Genomic DNA, 16,891 nt, shown 5'->3' on the forward strand with positions numbered 1-16,891 from the left:
GGAGTTGGAAGTAGGGATGAAGATAAGGGAAAGATTTGGGAAATTTTTAGGAGACAGAATTAGGACAACTTGAAGATTAATTGGATTATGAAGGTAAATGAGAAGGAAAAACCTAGGACGTCACTGTTTTCTGGTTTGGATAACTGGATGATGTTACTGCATGATGAATACAGGAAGAAGAGCATGGCAAGTAAGCCGGTTTTTACGTTGGGTACCAGATGCCATTAGAACATCCAAGGGGATCTTACCAAGATGCAGTTGGATTTATGAGTCTAAAGTTCAAGGAATGTCACAACTGGATATAGGTCTGAGTATCAACAGCATGTAACTAAAACCATGAGAGTAAACAGATTACCTGTGGAGAGTGTGTAAGAAGGACATCATAGAGCCAAGGAGGAAATCTTGAGGAATTTCAGTGTCTAAAGGACCAGCAAAAATGAGCTCACAAAGGAGATTGAAAAAGTATGTTAAGGATAAGCAGTATAGCAGAATGTTTAAAATCATGGACTCTGGATTCTGTCTGTATGATTTTGTATCCTCTAGGCTCGGCCTCATACCAGCTATGTGACTTTAGGCAAGTTACTTCACCTTTAAGCCTAGATTGAGGCTCTTCCATCCATGGGATTTTCTAGACAAGAATACTGGAGTGGGTTGCCATTTCCTTCTCCAGGAGATCTTCCCTACCCAGGGATTGAACCCGGGTCTCCCGCATTGTAGGCAGATGCTTTACCATCTGAGCCACCAGGGAAGTCCTGTTTGAGAATTAAATGTACATTAATTAATGTAAAACCCTTAGAATACTGCTTGATAAACGCATAGTAAGTATGAGCTAGTACTCATAGGGAAGAAAACCAGAGTAGGATTACAGAAAACAGAAGTTAAAAGTTTAAATTGAAGAGAATTCTAAGATGTGTCAGGTAGAGATCCAATAAGCTGAGAGATCCAATAAGCTATAGACTTACAAGTATAAATTAGAATTTGGCAAATTTGGCAAAATGAAGGCTATTGTTTACTTTGATGAAAAGAACATCAATTATATGTAGAATCTAAATGATACAAATGAACTTATTTACAAAACAGAGATTCACATATATAGAAAATAAACTATGGTTACCAAAGGGGAAAGGGGGAAATAAATTAGAGAAGTTTGAGATTAACAGATACAAACAGATATATAACATAGATAAACAACCAGGGCCTACAGGGAACTATATTCAATATCTTGTAATAACCTATATAATAACCTATATATATATATAACTGAATCACTTTGCTGTATACCTGAAGCTAATACAACATTGTAAATCAACTATACTTCAGTTTAAAAAAAATCAGGAGACTTCCCTTGTGGTCTAGTGGTTAAGTAACCCCGTACTTCACTGCAGAGGGCCTGATTTGATACCTTGTGGGGATTAAGATCACATATGCTGTGTGGCACAGGGGGAAAATATGTCAATGAGTAGAAGGGACAGAGGCTGGACAATGTAGGTTGAGTGGTGAATAGAAGGTAAAGGAAATAACAGCATCAGGTAGAGGTCTTTCAAGAAACTTGCCATTTAAGAAAAAAATCTCAAGTGAAGAAAGAAATTTGTATAAGGATGCTCACCTTAGCTTTTTGAATGATAGCAAAACTACAGAACTGTCCTAAATGTTCAAGAATGAAGAGATAAGAGATCCGTAGCAGGGATGGGGATGGGGAAAGTGGTAAACATTGGAACAGTAACTGAAAAGACTGGGAGAAGGAGCTGACCAGAAATGAGTGAAAGGATCATCAAGAAGCCCACAAAGTATGTCTGAAGTTGGAAACCACAGATTGGTAATACCAGTCTGTCCCATGGTGCTGTTTTCTGCAACAGTGACAGAACAGAGAAGGCACATTGCAGGGGCTGACCTGAAGTGATTATTCCAGGCAAAGGGACAGAGGTATAAGGTGATGGTGAAAGAGAGTTCAAGAGTATAATCATGTAGTCTAGGCGGGATGTGGGGCCAAAGTGGGGCAGGCAAACCAGGAGAAAACAGCAGGGCATTGGGGTGTCTTTGTGAGGTCAGAAAACGGAGAGTGGGGTAAAAGCACATGACAACTGGTAGGACCATAACTGGGACTCAGTGTAAAATATTGGAGGCCACATGGTAGGAAAGGCATAGATTTTTAAATCAGACATACCAAATCTGATTTACAGCTCTAATATTGAATAGTTATACGACTATAGACAAGCTCCTTGAACTCTATACACCAGTTTTCTTATGTTTAAAGAAAGTTTAATGACCCCTGTCTCATAGAAAAACTGGCACACAGTTTGATAGCTGTTAGCACTGCCCCCATCTCTCCCACTCAAGACTTAATGGGCACTGATTGTGAAACATTCTTTTCTGGGGACACCAAGATAAAGGTCACTTCACTTCTTTTTGGGCTTCCCTTGTGGCTTACCTGGTAAAGAATTCGCCTGCAATGAGGGAGACCTGGCTTTGACCCCTGGGTTGGGAAGATCCCCTGGAGAAGGGAAAGGCTTACCCACTCCAGTATTCTAGCCTGGAGAATTCCATGGACTGTATAGTCCATGGGGTTGCAAAAAGTCAGGCATAACTGTGCGACTTTCACTTTCACTTTCTTTTCACTTCCTTTTAGGAACTCGGGTTCACAGAAGTGGCACAAATACAAGTAGGTAAACCACAGTACAGTGTAAACAGATAAATTGCAGTTCTAGTTGCAAAGTACAGTAATAGGTTGAACACAGTACTGTGGGAATGCAGTGAAGATGTGACTAATAGTGCCTAATGGAGTGAGGGGAGGCTTCCCTGCAAAGCTATTCACAGCCCAATTTTTAGTTCTAATGCTGCTTGAAAGAAAGTAGCAGGAAATGGGGACATGACACCTTAAGGGCAAACAGTTGAGAAGGGTTTGCTTTTATTTCCCTAGACAGTGTTCCAAGGGGCAACAGGTTCAAGAGAAGGTGTTTGTTTAAGGAAAATAACCTGTGGGGGTCTGATAACTTCAGAGAAGTGTGGGATCAAGTGAGAGGCATTTAAGATGATTGAGAAGAAAGGTAGTAATTACGAGTTCAAGGTTTTGGGGGAGATAAAATCTGGAGCCCAAGTTAGGGGTTTGCTGCTAAACAAAATACAAAATAATCCTTTCTCTAAAATTGAGGGGAAAGATGGAGAAATTCCCTGGCGGTCCAGTAATTAGGACTCTATGGTTTCACTGCCGTGGCCCAGGTTTAATCACTGTTCAGAGAACTAAGATCCTGCAAGCTGCACAGCACAGCCAAAAAAAAAAAAAAATTTGAGGGGAAAGAAGAAAAGATAAAAATAGACAAAGATAATTTATATCTAATAAGAGGAAAGAAGTCCATTTCTGGAAATTGCATCCTATCTGTATGTAATTTTTTTTGGTTTTTATAAACCAAGAATATTTCCTTAATATGGTGACAACAAATTTGAGAAGCTAATTTCTACAATGGATAGAGCTGTCAACTGTTGGTGAAATGGGAGCAACAGAAATAAAGAGCCTCCAAACCCTCCCCTCTGCACATAGACAAAGGGGCTGCTGTGGGCTGCAAGCAGCAGAAAAGGGCAGTGACAGGGAGCGGCCACCTCCTCTCACCTGCTTTCACCTTCAGTTCTTACCACTTACTATATGAGGCCCTATTGCCCACTCTAATCTTCTTTTGCTCCAATTTACATACAAGCATACAACATGAAGCAAATTTCTAACCTTAATTTTGCCCACTTCTGAATAGAATTGGCAGCCCATGTGGCAGCTGTGCTGACTTAAAAGACCCAAAAGCATTTGGCTGCATTGCACTCTCTCCTGACCTTTGCAGCCAGCAACTTCCTCTTTCTGGGATAATATCCCACAGTTATTTCCCTGGCATGCACCTCCAGGAAGTAGACCTTCTGAAATGAGACTTGCTGGCAGTGATATTGAGCTAGTGTCTCTGCCTAGCCCAACTAGGAACATGGTAGGGGGTAGACTCCAGCACTGGGAATTTACCAGCTGCTTTATCCCTAATACCTCTTCAGATTACACCATTTAATAAAATCAGATGAATTAATTAAACTCTGCATTGTAGAGACCATCTTGCTGCTTTCTTGCTTCTGCTCTAAGCACATGCCAAAGTAACAAAATGTCTGTACAAATTGGAACCGGACTCCTTGTCCTTTTACTATTGACATGAAAAATGTCTACATTTCCTGCTAAATCACACATTGGGCTTATAAACTTTAGGACTTTTTATAACCAGGAAAAAATTCCAGGGTGGGAAGAGTATTCTTATAAAGAGATAGAATTTCTTCCAAAGTGATGAAGAAAACAATTTCTTCTCAGAGGAATATGACAGAGAGATGAGGACCCAGGAAGGTGAAGAGGCTCTGCTTCTTTAAAGAGAATTAGCAGACTTCATTGAAAAGAAGCATAAAAGAAAGGAAACTACCGTTAATTAGGCACTTATGTGTGTGTGCCAAGTCCCTTCAGTTGTGTCCGACTCTTTGCAATCTCATGGACTGTAGTCCATCAGGCTCCTCTTTCCATGGGATTCTGCAAGCAAGAATACTGGAGTGGGTTGCCATACCTTTCTCCAGGGAATCTTCCTGACCCAGGGATCGAATCTATGTCTCTTATGTCTCCTACATTGCAGGCAGATTCTTTACCACTAGCACCACCTAGGAAAAGCAAAGGTGAAGACCCAAGTCCTGCTCTGGGAAGATTCAAAATCCAAAGGGGCCACATGATTGGAAACATTGGCTTGAATCCAATTAAAGAGGCAAAAGGTGGAACTAGGTTTTGTCGGCCTGAAGCTAACACGGTTTGAGGGCTTTTATTGGGAGGTGGCACTATTTAAGAAGAAGAATATAAAATTATGAATATAAAATTAGTTATAAGTAACTATTTGGAATGATAAAAGACACTGCAACAACTTAAAAAGCTGAAGGCTTAACAAACATGACAAAATCTAAAGCCATTCTAACATGTTTTATTAATTAAATCCATGATGCAGCTATAGTACTTTTTTTCCCTACATTTTTTTGGCTGCATATGCTTCTGTAATGTCATTTTCAATAGAAAGAATAGAAAGATAATTCAGTCATTTCCCTAGTGTGTTTTGTCAAAACATGTTTTTTATTATTCATAAATGTGTATGAGTCTGCCCAGACTGCCATAACAAAATACCACAAAATGGATGGCTTAAACAGAAATTATTTCCCACTATTCTGGAGGCTAGAAGTCCCAGATCAAGGTCCAGCAGGGTTCGGTTTCTAAGGAGAGACTTTCATGACTTTTTGTCTTAGTGCACACAGAGAAAGATCTCACTTCTGCTTCTTATAAAGCCACCGATCAAAAGGGATTTGGGCTCCACACTTATGACCTCATTAAATCTTCAGTTCAGTTCAGTCACTCAGTCGTGTCCGACTCTTTGCAACCCCATGAATCGCAGCACACCAGGCCTCCCTGTCCATCACCAACTCCCAGAGTTCACTCAGACTCATGTCCATTGAGTCAGTGATGCCATCCAGCCACATCATCCTCTGTCGTCCCCTTCTCCTCCTGCCCCCAATCCCTCCCAGCATCAGAGTCTTTTCCAATGAGTCAACTCTTCGCATGAGGTGGCCAAAGTATTGGAGTTTCAGCTTCAGCATCAGTCCTTCCAATGAACACCCAGGACTGATCTCCTTACATTTAACCTTAATAAAACCTTTTAAAGGGCCTATGTCCAAATACATTGGGTGTTAGGGCTTCAGCATATGAAGTTCAGGGGTTGGGGAGGACATATTTCAGTCCATAGTGGATAAGATGCGTAAAACATGTGACTGTACACATAGCTGTACTCACTATTTGGAGTACTATTTGGAGGAGGTTTGGGTTCTTCAAAAACAGGAATTTGGGGGAGTCCAGTGGTTAGGACTCTGCACTTTCACTCTGGAAGGCCCAGGTTCAATCCCTGGTCAAAGGAACTAAGATTCCACAAGTTGTGGGGTGCAGCCAAAAAAAAAAACAAGAATTTTAATAAATTCCGTTTTATACAATTTCTATGGGAAAAAAAAGCATTATTATTTATTTATAGTTGTACATGCTGAATCGACTATAGTTTTGAAGGGAGGAAACTTTCATTTTGACTAGGCATCACATCATTAAAAATACAAATCCTTCACTTAAAATTTAAATGTGATGATTAGAATAATTTTCCCCAGACTAACTTTGGACTTTGTACATTTCAAACTCTGTTTCTCCTCTGTTGCCCAACATCTCTAAGACAAAGCACTATAAGATATATTCATATGGCTGTACTAACTCAATCTACTCTGGTATTCTTGCCTGGGAAATCCCATGGACAGAGGAGCCTGGCAGGCTATAGTCCATGTGGTCACAAAGAGTTGGACACAAGACTCAGTGACTAAACAACAGTTCTAACTCTGATTCTCTTTGTGTGTGTGAGTATGTATAAAGATGCTGGGTGAGTCAAGACATTGGGTTATGAGAATATAAGCCATTGAAAACCACATAAATATATCCCACTAAACCCAAACTAAATCTATCCACAACTCAATTTCCTCTTAGCCACTCCAGTTTCACCCAACAAAAGGGGGAATTATGATAGAAGAAAAGTCAGACTGGAGAAAAGTAGTAACCAAATATGGTTAAATATCTTACGTTGAAAATTAGATTTTATATATATATATATATATATATAAAATCAGTCAGTTCAGTTGCTCAGTCATATCCGACTCTTTGCGACCCCATGGACTGCTGCACACCAGGCTTCCCTGTCCATTACCAATTCCCAGAGCTTGCTCAAACTCATGTCCATTGAGTTGGTAATGCCATTCAACCATCTCATCCTCTGTCATCCCCTTCTTCTCCTGCCCTTAATCTTCCCCAACATCAGGGTCTTTTCATATATACATATATATAGCTTCCCAGGTGGCTCAGTAGTAAAGAATCTTCCTGCCAATGCAGGAGATGCAAGAAACATAGTTTTGATCCCTAGGTCAGGAAGATCCCCCTGGAGGAGAAAATAGCAACCCACTCCAGTATTCTTGCCTGAAAAATCCCATGGACAGAGGAGCCTGGCAGGCTACAGTCCATGGGATCGCAGAGTATAGGACATGATTGAGCAACTGAGCATGCATGCATGTGTGTGTGTATGTATGTATATATATATATATATATATATATATATATATATATATTCTTGTAAAATAATCTTAGAGCCCCTCCTACAACCTTGGAAAGGGTCTGTCCAAGTGAGAGACTTTGAAGATTTATGATTAGTGTCATGGTAAATTAGCCTCCAAACAAAGATATATTCATGTTGCTCTAGGAGATCAGCAAAAGCTTTACTTGGAAGATAAAGCTGCTGTGCTGAGTGCCAGTCATGTCCAACTCTCTGTGACCCCATGGACTGTAGCCCACCAGGCTCTTCTGTCCATGGGATTTCTCAGGCAAGAATACTGCAGTGAGTTGTCATTTCCTTCTCCAAAGGAGGTAATATTTGAGTTGAATCTTTAAAGGTACTCAAGGGGAAGGACATTTGAGGGAAACTGACTGCATGGATGAAACCAGAGAGAGGTAAAAGAACCCATAGTCTTGGGGAACTATAAATAGTTTATTATGTTTGTAGGGTATCTGAGGAAACAGTGGGAGATGAAGCAGCAGAGGCAGACCTGCAATTGAAAGACATCAGGCTCTTGGAAAGTTATGGAAACTCTTGCTTATATTCTTCTCTAAGCTACCTTATGTTCTCTTACCTTTATTGGGAGGAAGAAGTTAGTTTTATCTGTTCCTATTATGGGTGTGATAGAACAACTAGACAGAAAATCTGGAAAGATAAAGAACTCAACACCATCAACCGAAAGGATCTAATTGATATTTATAGAACACTTCACCCAATAAAAGTAGAATATACATTCTTCTCAAGCACCCATGGAACATATATCAATATATGCTGTATAAAAATGATGGAGTAGGCAATACCAAGCTCTCATCAATCCACAGAAACATAGAAAAACAAACAGAAACTGTCAGAAACAACTTTGTCAAAACTCTGGAAAAGTCAAAGCTTTGCAGCAAACAAATGCCAAATCAAAGAAAAGTCAACTTTAAAATGGTAAGAAAACAGTGAAATATCATTTCATACCCATTAAAGTCTTAGTCACTTGGTTGTATCCAACTCTTTGCAACCCCATAGATTGTAGCCTGTCAGGCTCCTCTGTCAGTGGAATTCTCTAGGCAAGAATACTGGAGTGGATTGCCATTCCCTTCTCCATTAAGATGGCTATTATTTTTAAAATGGAAAATGATAAGTGTTAGTAAGGATGTCGAAAAATTGGAACCCTTGTGCCTTACTGACTGCAATGTAAAATTGTGTAGTTACTGTGGAAAATAGCTTGACAGTTCCCCCAAAAGTTAAACATAAATTTACCACATGACCCAGCAGTTCTATCTCTGGGTATATTACCAAAAGAATTGAAAGCATATACTTGTATATCGATGTTATTACAGCTTTATTTTAAAGATCCAAAAGGTAGAAACAACTCAAATATGCATCAAAAAAATAAATGAAAAGCAAGTATGGCATTTACATACAACGGAATATTATTCTGCCTTTAAAAGGAATGAAATGCTGATACATACTATAATATGGATAAACCTTAAAAATAGTATGCTAAGTGAAATAAGCCAGACACAAAGTGACAGACAATGTATAATTCCACTTATATGAGTACTTAGAGTAGGCAAAATCATAGAGACATTAAGTAGATTTGGACTTTACCAGGGGCTAAGGGGAAGGAAGAATAGGGAGTTATTGTTTAATGGGTATGTTTAATTGGTATGTTCCATGGTTGTGTTTAAGGTGATGAAAAAGTTCTGGAAATGCATAGTGGTGGTGGTTACACAGCTTTGTGAATGTACTTAATGCCACTGAATTGAACACTTAGAAATGGCTAAAATGATTTAAAAAAATTTTTTTGACAAGATGTTAGAAAATATAGTTGAAATCGCTTAAGAAAGCAAAAAGTAGAGAAATGAAAAATGGAAAAGAGACAAATAAGAAAATTAAAGAATTAGCCCATGAGGTCCAACATCCAATAAGAATAATTCCTGAGAAGAAAATTAAGGAGAAGAAATTATCAAAGAAATAATAAAAGAAAATTTCCCCTAAACCCAAGGACATAGATTTCTAGACTGACAGGGCCCACTGGTTGCCCAGCACCATAAAGGAAAAACATGTATCGAGTCATATTATAAAACTGTAGAACAAAGAGGAAAAGAGATTATTCTAGAAGCTATAAAGCTTCTAGGGAGAAAATTTTGGGGTCATACAAAAAGGTTCCAAAATCAGAATGGCTTTAGACTTCATACCAACAGTACCGTAAGCCTGAAGACATTAGGCCTTGGATTCTATGCTACCAATCAATTGGAAGGATGGAATACAGATATTTTCAAACATGCACATTCAGAAATCTTGGAGTAGGTACCCCCAAAAAATGAGGGCAATAAGTCCAGAAAACAGAAGACATATCAATCCAGGAAACTGAGGATCCACTGCAGTATAGCATAGCAGGGATATCTCAGGATGATACTGAGGAGAGCTGTGCCAAAGGCGTAGAAATCAAATGTGAAAAGAAGATAGAATTCACAGATTGCCTGGTGTGGTTGACAATACTGAGAAGAATATCACAATTTTGTCAGTATGACAAGAGTTAGTGAGAAATATATAGAAGTGGATATATTAATACATTAGTGAGAGGTACATAGAAAGCTAAACAACATATATAATGTGAGGTAATTATTAATTCCAGAAAAAAATTTCAAAGGAAAGAAACTGGCCATAGTATATAGTACATGACTCAGCTGTGAATAGTACTTGTTGTCACCATAACTGAACACTGAATGTTCCGTTCAGCTCAGTTGCTCAGTCATTTCTGACTCTATGCGACAACCTGGACTGCAGCACGCCATGCTTCCCTGTCCATGACCAACTCCCAGAGCCTACTCAAACTCATGTCCATCATGTTGGTGATGCCATCCAACCATCTCATCCTCTGTCGTCCCTTTCTCCTCCCACCTTCAATCTTTCCCAGCATCAGGGTCTTTTCTAATAGGTCAGTTCATTGTATCAGGTGGCCAAAGTTTCAGCTTCAGCGTCACTCCTTCCAGTGAATATTCAGGACTGATTTCCTTTAGGATTGAATGGTTGGATCTCCTTATAGTCCAAAGGACTCTCAAGAGTCTTATGCAATACCACAGTTCAAAAGCATTAATTCTTTTGTGCTCAGCTTTCTTTATAGTCCACATCTCACATTCATACATGACTACTGGAAAAACCATAGCTTGACTAGATGGACCTTTGTTGACAAAGTAATGTCTCTGCTTTTTAATATGCTGTCCAGGTTCGTAATAGCATTTCTTCCAAGGAGCAAGCATCTTTTAATTTCATGGCTGTAGTCAGCATACGCAGTGATCTTGGAGCCCAGGAAAATAAAGTCTCTCACCATTTCCATTGTTTCCCATCTATTTGCCATGAAGTGATGGCACCAGATGCCATGATCTTAGTTTTCTGAATGTTGAGTTTTCAACCAGGTTTTTCACTCCCCTCTTTCACTTTCATCAAGAGGCTCTTTAGTTCTTCTTCACTTTCTGCCATAAGGGTGGTGTCATCTGCATATCTGAGGTTATTGATATTTTTCCTGGCAATCTTGATTCTAGCTTGCGTTTCATCCAGCCTAGCATTTCACATGATGTACTCTGAATATAAATTAAATAAGCAGAGTGACAATATACAGCCTTGACATACTCCTTTTCCTATTTGGAACCAGTCGGCTGTTCCATGTCCAGTTCTAACCATTGCTTCTTGACCTGCATACAGATTTCTCAGGAAGCAGGTCAGGTGGTCTGGTATTTCCATCTCTTGAAGAATTTTCCAGTTTGTTGTGATCCACACAGTCAAAGGTTTTGGCGTAGTCAATAAAGCAGACGTAGATGTTTTTATAGAACTCTCCAGTAGATGTTGGCAATTTGATCTCTGGTTCCTCTGGTTCCTCTGCCTTTTCTAAATCCAGCTTGAACATCTGGATGTTCTCAGTTCATGTACTGTTGCAGCCTGGCTTGGAGAATTTTGACCATTACTTTGCTAGTGTGTGAAATGAATGCAATTGTATGGTAGTTTGAGCATTCTTTGGCATTGCCTTTCTTTGGTATTGGAATGAAAACTGACTTTTTCTAGTCCTGTGGCCACTGCTGAGTTTTCCAAATTTGCTGACATATTAAGTGCAGCACTTTCACAGCATCATCTTTGAGGATTTGAAATAGCTCCACTGGAATTCCATCACCTCCACTAGCTTTGTTTGTAGTGATGCTTCCTAAGGCCCACTTGACTTCACATTCCAGGATGTCTGGCTCTAGATTAGTGATCACACCATCATGGTTATCTGGATCATGAAGATCTTTTTTGTACAGCTCTTCTGTGTATTCTTGCCACCTCTTCTTAATATCTTCTACTTCTGTTAGGTCCATACCATTTCTGTTCTTTATTGTGCCCATCTTTGCATGAAATGTTCCCTCGGTATCTCTAATTTTCTTGAAGAGATCTCTAGTCTTTCCCATTCTGTTCTTTTCCTCTATTTCTTTGCATTGATTGCTAAGGAAGGCTTTCTTATCTCTCCTTGCTATTCTTTGGAACTCTGCATTCAATTTAGTGTATCTTTCCTTTTCTCCTTTGCCTTTAGCATCTCTTCTTTTCTCAGCTATTTGTAAGGACTCCTCAGATAACCATTTTGCCTTTTTGCATTTCTTTTTCTTGGGGATGGTCTTGATCACTGCCTCCTGTACAATGTCACAAACCTCCATCTTTAGTTCTTCAGGCACCCTGTCTATCAGATCTGATCCCTTGAATATATTTGTCACTTCCACTGTATAAAAATAAGGGATTTGATTTAGGTCATACCTGAATGGTCTAGTGGTTTTCCCTACTTTCTTCAATTTAAGTCTGAATTTTTCAATAAGGAGTTCATGATCTGAGCCACAGTCAGCTCCTGGTCTTATTTTTGCTGACTGTATAGAGCTTCTCCATCTTAGCTGCAATGAATATAATCAATCTGATTTTGGTGTTAACCATCTGGTGATGTCCATGTGTCGATTCTTCTCTTGTGTTGTTGAACGAGCATGTTTGCTATGACCAGTGTGTTCTCTTGGCAAAACACTGTTAGCCCTTGACCTGCACCACTCTGTACTCCAAGGCCAAATTTGCCTGTTACTCCAGGTATCTCTTGATTTCCTACTTTTGCATTCCAGCCCCCTGTAATGAAAAGGACATCTTTTGGGGGTGTTTGTTCTAGAAGGTCTTGTAGGTCTTCATAGAACCATTCAACTTCAGCTTCTTCAGCATTATTGGTTGGGGCATAGACTTGGATTACTGTGATACTGAATGGTTTTCCTTGTAAACAAGCAGAGATCATTCTGTCATTTTTGAGATTGCATCCAAGTACTGGATTTTGGACTCCTTTGTTTACTATGTTGGTTACTCCATTTCTTCTAAGGGATTCTTAGAAGTAGTAGATATAATGGTCATCTGAATTGAATTCACCCATTCCAATCCATTTTAGTTCACTGATTCCTAAAATATCGATGTTCACTCTTGCCATATCTTGTTTGACCACTTCCAATTTTCCTTGGTTCATGCATCTAACATTCCAGGTTCCTATGCAATATTGCTCTTTACATATCAGACTTCACTTCCATCACGTCACATCCATAACTGTTTACTTTACAAATTTATTTTAGATCCAAAGAAATAAGTTGAAAGTGAAAGGATGGAAAAAAATATTTCATGCAAATGGTAACCATAAAAAGCTGTGGTTGGTTACCAAACAAAAGAGATTTTTAAGTTAAAAAAAAAAAACTGTTACAAGAGACCAACAAAGACATTATATATTGATAAAATAATTGACTTATCAAGAATATATACAATTATGAACCTATTTATGCTATGCAACAGAGCCCCAAAGTATAGAAAGCAAACATCTATAGAATTGAGAAGCAAAACAGGCAGTTCTACTATGATAGTAGGAAACGTCAAAATATCACTTTTGATAATACGTGAAAACATCTAGACATAAGAGCAATAAGGAAATAGAGAACTTGAACACCATAATAAATCAATTAGACCAAAAAGATACATAGAAAGAACATTCTCCTCAACAACAGCAAAATTCCTATTCTCAAGTGGACATGAAACATTCCCCAGGATATGTCAGACCACAAACAAGCTTTATTTATTTATTTTCCACAAACTTATCTTTTTTTTTTTTTTAATTTTACAATATTGTATTGGTTTTGCCATACATCAACATGAATCTGCCACGGGTGTACATGTGTTCCCCATCCTGAAACCCCTCCCACCTCCCTCCCTGTACCATCCCTCTGGGTCATCCCAGTGCACCAGCCCCAAGCATCCTGTATCATGCATCGAATCTGGACTGGCGATTCATTTCATATACGATATTATACATGTTTCAATGCCATTCTCCCAAATCATCCCACCCTCTCCCTCTCCCACAGAGTCCAAAAGACTGTTTTATACATCTGTGTATCTTTTGCTCTCTCGCATACAGGGTTATCATTACGATCTTTATAAATTCCATATATATGTGTTAGTATACTGTATTGGTGTTTTTCTTTTTGGCTTACATCACTCTGTATAATAGGCTCCAGTTTCATCCACCTCATTAGAACTGATTCAAATGTATTCTTTTTAATGGCTGAGTATATATGTACCATTGTGTATATGTACCACCGCTTTCTTATCCATTCATCTGCTGATGGACATCTAGGTTGCTTCCATGTTCTGGCTATTATAAACAGTGCTGTGATGAACATTGGGGTACACGTGTCTCTTTCAGTTCTGGTTTCCTCGGTGTGTATGCCCAGTAGTGGGATTGCTGGGTCATAAGGCAGTTCTATTTCCTTTTTAAGGAATCTCCACACTGTTCTCCATAGTGGCTGTACTAGTTTGCATTCCCACCAACAGTGTAAGAGGGTTCCCTTTTCTCCACACCCTCTCCAGCATTTATTCCTTGTAGACTTTTGGATAGCAGCCATTCTAACTGGCGTGAAATAGTACCTCATTGTGGTTTTGATTTGCATTTCTCTGATAATGACTGGTGTTGAGCATCTTTTCATGTGTTTGTTAGCCATCTGTATGTCTTCTTTGGAGAAATGTCTGTTCTTTTGGCCCATTTTTTCATTGGGTCATTTATTTTTCTGGAATTGAGCTGCAGGAGTTGGCTTGTATATTTTTGAGATTAGTTGTTTGTCAGTTGCTTCATTTGCTATTATTTTCTCCCATTCTGAAGGCTGTCTTTTCACCTTGCTTATAGTTTCCTTTGTTGTGCAGAAGCTTTTAATTTTAATTAGGTCCCATCTGTTTATTTTTGCTTTTATTTCCAATATTCTGGGAGGTGAGTCATAGAGGATCCTGCTGTGATTTATGTCAGAGAGTGTTTTGCCTATGTTCTCTTCTAGGAGTTTTATAGTCTCTGGTCTTACATTTAGATCTTTAATGCATTTTGAGTTTATTTTTGTGTATGGTGTTAGAAAGTGTTCTAGTTTCATTCTTTTACAAGTGGTTGACCAGTTTTCCCAGCACCACTTGTTAAAGAGATTGTCTTTTCTCCATTGTATATTCTTTCCTCCTTCGTCAAAGATAAGGTGTCCATAGGTGCGTGGGTTTATCTCTGGGCTTTCTATTTTGTTCCATTGATATATATTTCTGTCTTTGTGCCGGTACCAAACTGTCTTGATGACTGCGGCTTTGTAGTAGAGCCTGAAGTCAGGCAGGTTGATTCCTCCAGGTCCATTCTTCTTTCTTAAGATTGCTTTGGCTATTCGAGGTTTTTTGTATTTCCATACAAATTGTGAAATTATTTATTCTAGCTTTGTGAAAAATACCGTTGGTAGCTTGCTAGGGTTTGCATTGAATCTATAGATTGTTTTGGGTAGGATACTCATTTTCACTATATTGATTTCTTCTGATCCATGAACATGGTATATTTCTCCATCTATTAGTATCCTCTTTGATTTCTTTCACTAGTGTTTTATAGTTTTCTATATATAGGTCTTTAGTTTCTTTAGGTAGATATATTCCTAAGTATTTTATTCTTTTCATTGCAATGGTGAATGGAATTGTTTCCTTAATTTCTCTATTTTCTCATTATTACCATATAGGAATGCAAGGGATTTCGGTGTGTTGATTTTATATCCTGCAACATTACTATATTCATTGATTAGCTCTAGTAATTTTCTGGTGGAGTCTTTAGGGTTTTCTATGTAGAGGATCATGTCATCTGCAAACAGTGAGAGTTTTACTTCTTCTTTTCCAATTTGGATTCCTTTTATTTCTTTTTCTGCTCTGATTGTTGTGGCCAAAACTTCCAAAACTATGTTGAATAGTAGTGGTGAGAATGGGCACCCTTGCCTTGTTCCTGACTTTAGGGGAAATGCTTTCAATTTTTCACCATTGAGGATAATGTTTGCTGTGGGTTTGTCATATATAGCTTTTATTATGTTGAGGTATGTTCCTTCTATTCCTGCTTTCTGGAGAGTTTTTATCATGAATGGATGTTGAATTTCATCAAAGGCCTTCTCTGCATCTATTGAGATAATCATATGGCTTTTATTTTTCAATTTGTTACTGTGGTGAGTTTCATTGATTGATTTGCGGATATTGAAGAATCCTTGCATCCCTGGGATAAAGCCCACTTGGTCCTGGTGTATGACCTTTTTAATGTGTTGTTCGATTCTGATTGCTAGAATTTTGTTGAGGATTTTTGCATCTATGTTCATCAGTGATATTGGCTTGTAGTTTTCTTTTTTTGTAGTATCTTTGTCAGTCTTTGGTATTAGGGTGATGGTGGCCTCATAGAATGAGTTTGGAAGCTTACCTTCCTCTGCAATTTGCTGGAAGAGTTTGAGTAGGATAGGTGTTAGCTCTTCTCTAAATTTTTGGTAGAATTCAGCTGTGAAGCCGTCTGGTCCTGGGCTTTTGTTTGCTGGAAGATTTCTGATTACAGTTTCAATTTCCGTGCTTGTGATGGGTCTGCTAAGATTTTCTATTTCTTCCTGGTTCAGTTTTGGAAAGTTGTACTTTTCTAAGAATTTGTCCATTTCTTCCAAGTTGTCCATTTTATTGGCGTATAATTGCTGATAGTAGTCTCTTATGATCCTTTGTATTTCTGTGTTGTCTGTTGTGATCTCTCCATTTTCATTTCTACTTTTATTGATTTAATTTTTCTCCGTTTGTTTCTTGATGAGTCTGGCTAATGGTTTGTCAATTTTATTTATCCTTTCAAAGAACCAGCTTTTGGCTTTGTTGATTTTTGCTATGGTCTCTTTTGTTTCTTTTGCGTTTATTTCTGCCCTATTTTTTTAAGATTTCTTTCCTTCTACTAACCCTGGGGTTCTTCATTTCTTCCTTTTCTAGTTACTTTAGGTGTAGAGTTAGGTTATTTATTTGACTTTTTTCTTATTTCTTGAGGTATGCCTGTATTGCTATGAACCTTCCCCTTAGCACTGCTTTTACAATGTCCCACAGGTTTTGGGTTGTTGTGTTTCCATTTTCTTTCATTTCTATGCAGATTTTGATTTCTTTTTTGATTTCTTCTGTGATTTGTTGGTTATTCAGAAGTGTGTTGTTCAGCCTCCATATGTTGGAATTTTTAATAGTTTTTCTCCTGTCATTGAGATCTAATCTTACTGCATTGTGGTCAGAAAAGATGCTTGGAATGATTTCAGTTTTTTTGAATTTACCAAGACTAGATTTATGACCCAGGCCTGGAAAAGGTTCTGTGTGCGCTTGAGAAAAAGGTGAAATTCATTGTTTTGGGGTGAAATGTC

At 38.5% G+C, this 16,891-nt stretch overlaps 1 protein-coding gene and 1 non-coding gene across 2 annotated transcripts in view; one reads left to right on the plus strand and one right to left on the minus strand.

Annotated features, from left to right (window-relative positions):
- Positions 1-16,891, plus strand: part of HDAC8 (histone deacetylase 8) — a 230,843-nt gene that overhangs the window by 103,109 nt on the left and 110,843 nt on the right. The gene's annotated exons all lie outside the window — the stretch shown is intronic.
- On the minus strand, positions 677-748 carry TRNAC-ACA (transfer RNA cysteine (anticodon ACA)). The gene has a single exon. It is a non-coding gene; the product is annotated as a tRNA-Cys (tRNA).

The sequence above is a fragment of the Capricornis sumatraensis genome, chromosome X (assembly GCF_032405125.1).
Source record: "Capricornis sumatraensis isolate serow.1 chromosome X, serow.2, whole genome shotgun sequence".
Classification (NCBI taxonomy): Eukaryota; Metazoa; Chordata; class Mammalia; order Artiodactyla; family Bovidae; genus Capricornis; species Capricornis sumatraensis.